This window comes from Zingiber officinale, chromosome 8A, assembly GCF_018446385.1.
Source record: "Zingiber officinale cultivar Zhangliang chromosome 8A, Zo_v1.1, whole genome shotgun sequence".
NCBI lineage: Eukaryota > Viridiplantae > Streptophyta > Magnoliopsida > Zingiberales > Zingiberaceae > Zingiber > Zingiber officinale.
Genome location: NC_056000.1, coordinates 7,898,548 through 7,908,762, shown reverse-complemented (window position 1 = coordinate 7,908,762; position 10,215 = coordinate 7,898,548).

Here is a 10,215-nt window from a genome sequence, read left to right as displayed (position 1 = left end):
CCTACTAAATATGTAAACCAACATGGACACGCACAATATAAAAGCAATAAATAGAAAATATAATTTTCAACTATTATGGCTTTTATCTCTAGTTATCCTCCGTGTGTTGTCATCCCAAGTTGCTGCCATATTTGCCACCGGGTCTAGTCGCATCCATCTTGCTCCTAGTTCATTGCGCCTCCGGTCCTTAGAAGGTTCCACGCTTTGCAAGATTCGATCCATGACATAAATAGAATTTTACATTTTGATCCTATATTCCATAAAAGGAATGTACATGTATCTAGATCAAAAATAAAATCCTAATAAAAATAAATACAGCTTCTGTATTTTATAATACAATCATGCACACACATATAAATGCCCTTGACATGTCCAAGGGTCCAATCACACATAATAACTAAAAGTCATAATAGTTGGATCCTGCGTCCACAAAGTTAGCACATCCTACTATTATCCCGCCTAAATTATGTATGACATGTGAATAATTAAACTAATACCAAATACACAGAGGCAAAACCCTAGCTCGATACCAATTGTTGGTTGCTACTCGGAAAGCCTAGAGGTTCTACAAAATTTTATACAAAGGTCTGAACCTTTTCCTAGCTACCATGTGTTCTTTTAAATTAAATTTTGGATCGCTTATGAACTTAACACGTTTGATCCAAAACTTAATCTATTCGTTCTTTTAGGTTTTGACTTGGGTCTCCTGCGGAACTTAACACGTTCGACCCAAATCACCTTAAGTTATTAATTCCATTAAATATTAATTTCCATAATCGGTTCCCAGTACTGACGTGGCAAGGCACATGGCCTTCTTGGATATGGGAGCAACTACCACCGACTAGACAAAACCTTTTATGGAAAGTTAATATTTAATTTCCTAAAATAACTTTAGGTTAACCGAAAAGAACAATCAAATCACAAGGAAAAGAAAAAATAAAAGAACACAACTTCGAAAAACATATTCAAAATACTAGAATCGTAAGCCTCTTGTATTTGGTATTATTTCCATAAATAACTAGCATGATGCGGAAAGGAAAAAATTACTAGTTATACCTTCTAAATAGACCTCTTGATCTTCTACCGTATTCCTCTTCTAACCTCGGACGTTGTGTGGGCAACGATCTTCCGAGATGAGAACCACCAAGCACCTTCTTCTTCCTTGCAAGTTTCGGCCACCACAATTCTCCAAGAGAAGTAGAGGTCCGGCCACCACCACCAAGCTCCAAGGGATGCAAGAAACAAAACCACCTTTCTCTCCTTCTTCTCCTAGCTAGAACCGGCCACCATCAAGAGCTCCAAGAGAGGTTGCCGCCGGCCATAAGAAGAAGAGAAGAGGAAGAAGCTAGGGCCGGCCACCAAGGAGGAAAAGAAAGGAGAAGAATGATAGAGTTGATCTCCCATGAAGGCACCTCTACCCCCTCTTTTATAATCCTTGGTCTTGGCAAATAAGGAAATTTAATTAAAAACTTCCTTAATTCTTTTTCCATGGAAAAGAAAATTTTATTTAATTAAAAACAATTTTCCTATTCTCAATTTACATGACTGGCCACCATCAAGCTATAAACAAGGAGAGTTTTAATTAATTAAAACTTCCTAATTTGTCTCCAGAAATTTATAAAAAATTTCTCCAATAATTTTCCCTTCATGGTGGTTAATAAAAAGGAAATTTTATAAATTAAAATTCTTCTTTTAAACATGTGGATAATTTCCAAAAGGAAAGTTATCTCTTAAAAATTAAAATCTCTTTTCAATCTACAAATAAGGAAAGATATCAAATCTTTTCTTAATCTTTTGTAGAAACTAATAAAAGAGAATATTTAATTTTTAAACTTCTCTTTTAAATTATTATCATGGTTAAAAAGGAAAGTTTTTCTTAAAAATAAAATCTCCTTTCAATCTACAAATAAGGAAAGATTTCAAATCTTTTCTTAATCTTTTAGAAAGCTTTAAAAGGAAAGATTTAATTTTAAACTCTCTTTTAAAACTATGATATCCACATAAGAAATAATTTTAATAAAAAATCCTTTTTAATATGATGTGGCCGGCCACCTAAGCTTGGGCTTCAAGCTATTGGCCGGCCACCTTAAGGCCAACCTTTAGGCTTGGCCGGCCCTAATCTTGAGCTTCAAGCTTATCTTGGCCGGCCCCTATTGGTTGGGTAAGAAGGTGGGTATGTGGTGTGTATAAATCTCTATATACAAGAGGCTACGATAGGGACCGAGAGGAGGAATTGGTTTTGGTCTCCCGATAAAATTAAGCATCCCGTGCTCGCCCCGAACACACAACTTAATTTTATCAATAATAATTCATTCCACTAGAGAATTATTATTGAACTACCGCACCAATCCCAAATTACATTTTGGGCTCCTTCTTATCATGAGTGTGTTAGTCTCCCTGTGTTTAAGATATCGAATGTCCACTAATTAAGTGAGTTACTGACAACTCATTTAATTAATATCTTAGTCCAAGAGTAGTACCACTCAACCTTATCATCATGTCGGACTAGGTCCACCTGCAGGGTTTAACATGACAATCCTTATGAGCTCCTCTTGAGAACATTATCAACCTAGTATCTCTAGGACACAGTTTCCTTCTATAATCAACAACACACACTATAAGTGATACCATTTCCCAACTTATCGGGCTTATTGATTCATCGAACTAAATCTCACCCATTGATAAATTAAAGAAATAAATATCAAATATATGTGCTTGTTATTATATTAGGATTAAGAGCACACACTTCCATAATAACCGAGGTCTTTGTTTCTTTATAAAATCAGTATAAAAGAAACGACCTCAACTGGTCCTACTCAATACACTCTAAGTGTACTAGTGTAATTATACAGTCAAGATAAACTGATACCTAATTACACTACGACCTTCTAATGGTTTGTTCCTTTCCATTTTGGTCGTGAGCTACTGTTTATAATTTATAAGGTACTGATAACATGATCCTCTGTGTATGACACCACACACCATGTTATCTACAATATAAATTATTTGAACAACTACATTTATCATAAATGTAGACATTTGACCAATGTGATTCTTATTACTAGATAAATGTTTATACCAAAAGCTAGGCTTTTAGTATACACCCTAACAATCTCCCACTTATACTAAAAGACTAAGGGGGCGTTTGGTTCTTTCCTAGGAATAGGAATCGGAATGGGAATCATTGTATTGTGGAATGGGAATAGGTATGAGCATGGATATCACTCTTAAAAGCAATGTTTGGTTAGTTGTATATCTTCTATCGGAATAAATCAAAGTTTCCTTTTTTACCCTTAAAGGAAAATAAGAGAAAAAATTAGATGTGAGAGAAAGATGAATGTGAGAGAAAAATATGATGAAAGAGAATGATGAGAGAGAAAGTATTATGAGAGAGAAAGTGTGATAAGAAAGAATGATGAGAGAGAAAGTGTGATGAGAGAAAATGAAAAAAAAGAGTGTGATTAGAGAGAGCATGATGAGAGAAAATATGATGTGAGAGAAAGTATGATAGGAGAGGATGAAGAGAGAGAAAATATAGTGAGAAAAAATGAGGAGAGAGTGTGATGAGAGAGATTGAGGAGAGAGAAAGTATGGTGAGAGAAAAAGAGAACAGTGAATATGATGGAAGAGATTGAGGAGAGAGAAAGTATGATGAGAGAGAAAGTGTGTTGAGGAAAAAAGAAGTAAGTGTGATAAGAGAGATTGAGGAGAGAGAAAGTGTGTTGAGGAAAAAAGGAGGAAGTGTGATAAGAGAGATTGAGGAGAGAGAAAGTATGATGAGAGAGAAAGTGTGATGAGAAAAAAGAGTGTGATGGGAGAGATTGAGGAGAGAGAAAGTGTGATAAGGAACAAAAGAAGGAAGAGAGTGCGATGGAAGAGATTGAGGAGAGAGAAAGTATGATGAGAGAGAAAGTGTAATGAGAAAAAAAGAGGAAAGAGAGTGTGATAGGAGAGATTAAGGAGAGAGAAAGTGTGTGATAAAATGATGAGAGAGAAACAATGATGAGAGAGAAAAATGTAATGAGAGAGAATAAGGAGAGATAAGTGATATAAAAGAAAAAATAAATAAATAAATTTTGATATTTGATATTAATAGAGAAAATTTTAGTTTTAAGTCAAGGGTATTTTTGGAATAAGGGAATATTTTGATTGATGAAAATAGGGTAATGGCTCATTGAAGGGGAGGTACATGGGAATGAGTCATTACCCAATTTCAAGGATTCATTCCCTTATTTGTATTCCTATTCCTATAATCCAAACATTAACAATGGGAATCAATGATTCCCATTCCCATTCCCCACTCTTATTACCCTAAACCAAACGCCCCCTAAGCTGTCATATCTGCTGCCATACATCTGATTCCCAACCCTTCAACATGTCCATCAAAAGCTCTCGCCTTAAGGACCTTAGTGAAAAGATCTATAGGTCATCATCTGATGCATTCTAGGCGGCAACAACTTCTCCTCGTTTATACGATTTCTCGTATTGGGTGGTACTTGCGCTCTATTGTGTTTACTTGCCTTATAGACTCATGGTTTCTTCGAGTTTGTTACTGCACCATTATTATTACAATAAATTGTAATAATCTTTGGACAAACTAGAAATCATATCTAAGTCTATCTTGAGGTAATTAAGTCATTCAGCTTTTATGGCTTCCTCAGAGGCTTGTCATATACTAAGCTTCTATGGTGGAGTCCAGAAAAACACCTATGCTTATCACTCTTCCATAGTTATGACTTTACCTCCTAAAGTAAACACAAAACCCCGAGGTTGACTTATTATTGTCCCTATCCGATTGGAAGTTAAAATCCGTGTAACCCACAGGGACCAAATTAATTGCCTTGTAAGCTAGCATATAATCTCTAGCTCCTCTAAGGTACTTTAATATATGCTTTACTGCAGTCCAATGTCCTTGTCTAGGGTTACTTTGATATCTGCTAACTATGCCCTTGGCAAAACAGATTTATGATCTCGTGTATAGCATACATTAGGATATGACTTACTGTCTATTCTATTCGGATATGACTTACTGTGTTGATGACTCACGTCCCTGCCCCTTGCGCAGATAACACCTATAGATACCACGCTCCCTCAAACGAATCCTAATTATATTATCTGATTCTATCAAAAGTAACTTTTTCTCAATATTATTATAGTTCGATGTCTCATACTCTTCTTCAACTCCATTTTTTTATATATAAATTGTTGGACAATACAAACAATCTGTTGCCGGAGATTTTAGGGGACTTAGTTGAATTTAAAACTTACACGAAATTTAAATTCAACTTACAGTCGAAATGACCTGGGCAGATAATCTCAGGCTGCCAGCAGAGGCTGGTTTTCGTAACGCAGCAGAGCTGAGCGACAGGGCAGATCTGCAGAGCGGTAGAGCAGGTCTGCAGAGCAACAGACCAGAGCGGCAGACCAAGTCTGTAGAGCAGAAGAGCAGGTCTACAGAGTGGCAGGGCAGAGCAGCAGACCAGCGCTGCAGTGCGGAAGACCAGAGTGGCAGGGCAGGTCTGCAGAGCGGCAGACCAGAGCAGCAGAACAGATCTGCAGAGTGGCAGACCAGAGCAACAGGTCTGCAGAATGGAAGACCAGGTCTGCAAAGCAGAATGACCAGGTATGCAGAAAGGAAGACTAGGTCTGTAGAGCAGAATGACCAGGTCTATTCGAGCAAGTCTGCAGAGCAGAATGACCAGGTTTACAGAAAGGAAGACCAGGTCTGCAGACCGGATAGTAAGGTCGGGCGAAAATTTTAACTAGGCAAGCTGACCGAGGTCTGCGAGTAGCAGTTTTCTTGAAACAGATTCGCCTACCTCGGGCTGTGCCTCGATGTTTACTCAGGTCGTTTGTTTTTCAGGATACAACGATTGACCGTGAACTCCACCAAGCACTGGTGGTCATGACGAACTGAGTGACACCCGAATGCTACCACGGGTACTCTGCCGAGCAAGAGTTGCACGACAGAGGAGGGGAATGTGGAGGAGAGCTTCTGCCTTCTTCGTTGTGTTATCTGCGTAACCTTTTGCTTGTGGTCGCAGCCTCCTTATATAAGAGATAGGACAACATTAATGATCATTACTCAACGCCAGCGTTTCACTTGGCCATTTCGATTCTACATTAATATTTCTTTAATGCATCTGTTACACAAGAAGCAAAAAGATATATGTGGCAAAATGTTGGTTGTTCCGCTTGAGCAAATTTTACCCTGACCGGTCCGACATTCGTGTGCGTAGGTCGCGTTCGAGTCAACTTGGTTCAATGCAATCCATGCCCTAGATTTCCACCCCCCTTGCACACCCACGCATGAGAGAGAGTCTCTCCCCATGCATTTGTTCATATCCTTAATATATGTGAATCAATATAAATCAATAAAGATACAAAAAAACTCCAATATAAAACTAAAGTCTCATGCACAATAGAGCTTCTTCTCTTCCTACTCTTCTCCCTTCACACTTATTCAACATAAATTAATGACATTTAATGTTATATTTTTTTTTAATTTGGTCATGAACTCATTCGTCATTCCCAAATAGCCTCAGGTAGTTAGCGTCAGTCTAATAATTTTGAATCTTAATTATGCTCTATGTTGGCACGTGGCTACACGGACAGGCGGACATCTCCCAAATCTTGTCATCGACAAATTCAACAAAAGAAATATTTCCGACCAATGTTCAAGTTAAAAATAAAAAATGGAAACTAGAATTAATATTTATTCGTTAATTTATTTTTAACTCTATGATGCATGGGTATAGTACAAGATATATGTACCTCATGGCAGTTTTCTTTTCGCTTTTCTCCCTATGCTCTCTCCCTCTATCTTCAAATTTCAATTCTAGAATTAAATTGTGACACAGAACATTTGGAAATTTTGTACTGTGACATATTTGGTATTATATAAACAAGTCTCTGCCTACTAGGGTTCAGGACAAATTTGGAACACTAAACTTGGGTGTAGGATTAAAAATAAGATAGCAAATCACGGAAGGACATATCATTGGTTTGAAATCTTTTCTAAGAAATCAACGCCTCTCGTCATCTGACGCAACAGTCCAACGTTCATCATCTGCCCAAACGGTGGTGTCGGCACCAGAAAAGTCAGTGGCAGAGGACAAATAGCCTGAGCTGGCTCATTTGCGGGACAGCCGGAGGATACTTGCTAACGGGATGCCCTGGCGCCGGAGGGCAAACGAGACGTGCAGTTCTGGCAGCTGGGGCAATCCGATATGCGATTGTATACCCAGATCGCAGTCATGGAAGTATCAAGTACGGGATTAAGGGCTGCGGCTCTCAGGCCTAAAATACATAATATATAAAATCAAACTATTTATATTTATTATTCAGTATAAAATCATCGAGTCTTAGATTAAAAAAAACATCTTTTAAAATATTTTTTTTAAGAGGCTCCAAACAAAATTGTGTATTACGGTTATTTTCATATTTTCTATCGTTAGAGTTTTACGATTATTTAAATATTTATTTAGTTAATGTTTAATGGTTTTGATCACCATCAATATTTTCTTTCATTTTGATGTCTATTTCTTTTTATTTGTTGAATCAATAAGTTTTTTTTTAAATTATTTATGACATTCGATTTGAATCAACGGATACAAAATCAATATAAATAATATGTGACCCTACCTATCTGATTATGATCGACCCTAAATCGATTATAAAATCATGATTCTATAACCCTTGGGGTTTTGCAGTGATAGAGCATCTAAATCGTCACCCAGATATTCATGATTCAAATCTTAACTATGACAAATTTATAATAATTTTCTTTCAAATAGGACACACAACTAAAAAATATCACAGCAACAGGCGTGGCCACAACAATCCTCAGTTATTGGGTGAGTCTAAGTCAAGAGATGTGCACACAACAATCCTCAGTTATTGGTTCTCTTTCACGGGACAGGCGTGGCCACTTGAAAGTGCCCAGAATGAGTATTGGCTGGCTCACTACAATTTTATTATAACTCATCTAAAGTTAAACAGTCAATGCAGTTTCACAGGATGTCAATCTGTTTTCAATTTTTTTATATATAATTCAAGCTTAAAAAAACAATTTGTTTAAGATCATCTTAGTTTGAAGAATAATCCTAATTAAATTACTGAAATTTTCAATCAAAGATAAAATCTCAGTAGATAAATAATACCTCACAATATATTTCAAATCATTGAATCGGTATATAAAAAGATTTTAAAAACTTTTATTTTTTTTATTCCTGTTCTCATCATTATCGTTATAATTCTTACCCCATTATTCTTTTCGATCTTATATTTATTCGCATACCAACCTATCCTATCCGTATTTTTTTATATTTTATTTTGTGTGATTTGATTTATTTTATCTTTATATTTTGGTAATTTGTTATCGCGTGTGCAATTCTCTTACGTTTTGTACAATTATTTCAACGATCGTAATCATACCCAAGGTTTCACGTATCATCTGCCAATTTAAAAAGCAGCGCATGTACCACGTCCATATTATATAAATTGTTTTGTACACTTAGGTTCCCGCTAAGTGATACATCTTTTAACTTAGGGTACGTGAGATTTATAAAATTAAAAATTCTTTAAAACAATTTGAGGTGAGATGAGGTGACATTTAAGGTTTGTAATTCCAGAATAGTACTATTATAATTTGATTGGGGTGATGATGAGGGGTCCACTTTATTATTATGGTGGAGATTAAAAGAGGTTAAAGTTAATATGATCATCGCGTAGATGACATCAGACGGTCGATTAGGGAGAAAGTTTTGATTCGCCGCATCCTTCGACACAAGGAGAAGTCGGACGACCTACGCTCAATGAAGACAATGTGCAGAAGTCTCCCGAGCGGCTTCCTCGCTCAGCAAGACACCAGTATTCGACGGGCGGACGGAACTTTGACCGAGCGGCTACCCCGCTTAGCCAGACAACCCGAGCTTGCCATCGACAGAGTTCAACTTCGATCGAGCGACTATCCCGCTCGGTCTGACAGTAGATCTCGACAGTGGAAAAGGGGAACTTCCGTCGAGCGACCACATACACAAGAGTAGCGAGATTCTGACCGACTAGACGAGGCATCAGAGCAGCGAGATCTAGGCCGAGCGGCCATCCCGCTTGCCCAAGCAGTAGAGTACGTTGATATTCATCAACATCCTTTTGAGAGTTAATGTCGTCGACATCGGGCATGGACAACTAGAAGATTGTACGACACAATCTTTCATTATCACTTCAGATATATGCTCGGTCCGTTAAGGTATTATGTTAGGGACATTTTACTGACAAGTCTTTTGAGGGAAACTTTGAGAAGCGTGCACGCGCACTACCGGAGCTCTATATAAAAGGGAGTCCAAGCATCGACGGAGGTATGCGATACATGCGATATTCACTATTTACGATACAGTTTTCTTGTTGCTCCACTTTATTCCTCATCGTCGATGATTGACTTGAGTATTGGAGGGTCAACGCCGAGGACCCCTTCCCTGTCTTGATACTGACGTAATTTGTGTTGTAGATTCGAACAGAGTTCACAGGAGGTCAGCAGGAACGTCACATCCTTGATTTTCTATCTCTTCGATTTTCGGACAGATCATAATTGAAGAACAATATTAAAAATTTAAATCTATTTATTTATTTTTTAAAAATTGAGTTGAAAAATTAATGTTTTGTATATATATGATTTGTAATGTTGAACTCAAACACAATGATAAATGAGTTTTTTTATTATAGATAGAATAGTCAATTTTTATTTTTATATAGTATTGATGTGTCATGGTGAGAGTTATAAAAAAATTTCATTTAAAGATTTAACTATGGAAAAAGATGCCCATAAGTGAACGTGGATGAAATTTTTTTTTTATCAGAAAATAAGCGTAAATATTTATTTGAAACTAATAATTTGTTTCTGAAATAAGAATTTTGCATTAATAGGCAGCTACGGACAAGTAAGTGGGATTCGAATCTCATATATACCATATCATCGCTAGGAAACTTGCGGGACCGACCAGACCAATTACCTCCTTAATTATTAAAAAGGAATGTGAACATGGTACTTTTTGAATAAAAAAATATAAATAATTGTAAAAAAGTCGATGTATCTATCAAATAATTGAGCTGTTAAATCCAGATCTGACTGTGTGGCTTATAATATTCATATATTTAATTAAATTATAATTATTTTTACAAAAGTAATTAAAAGCCGAATCTGTATCGCATTTGGAA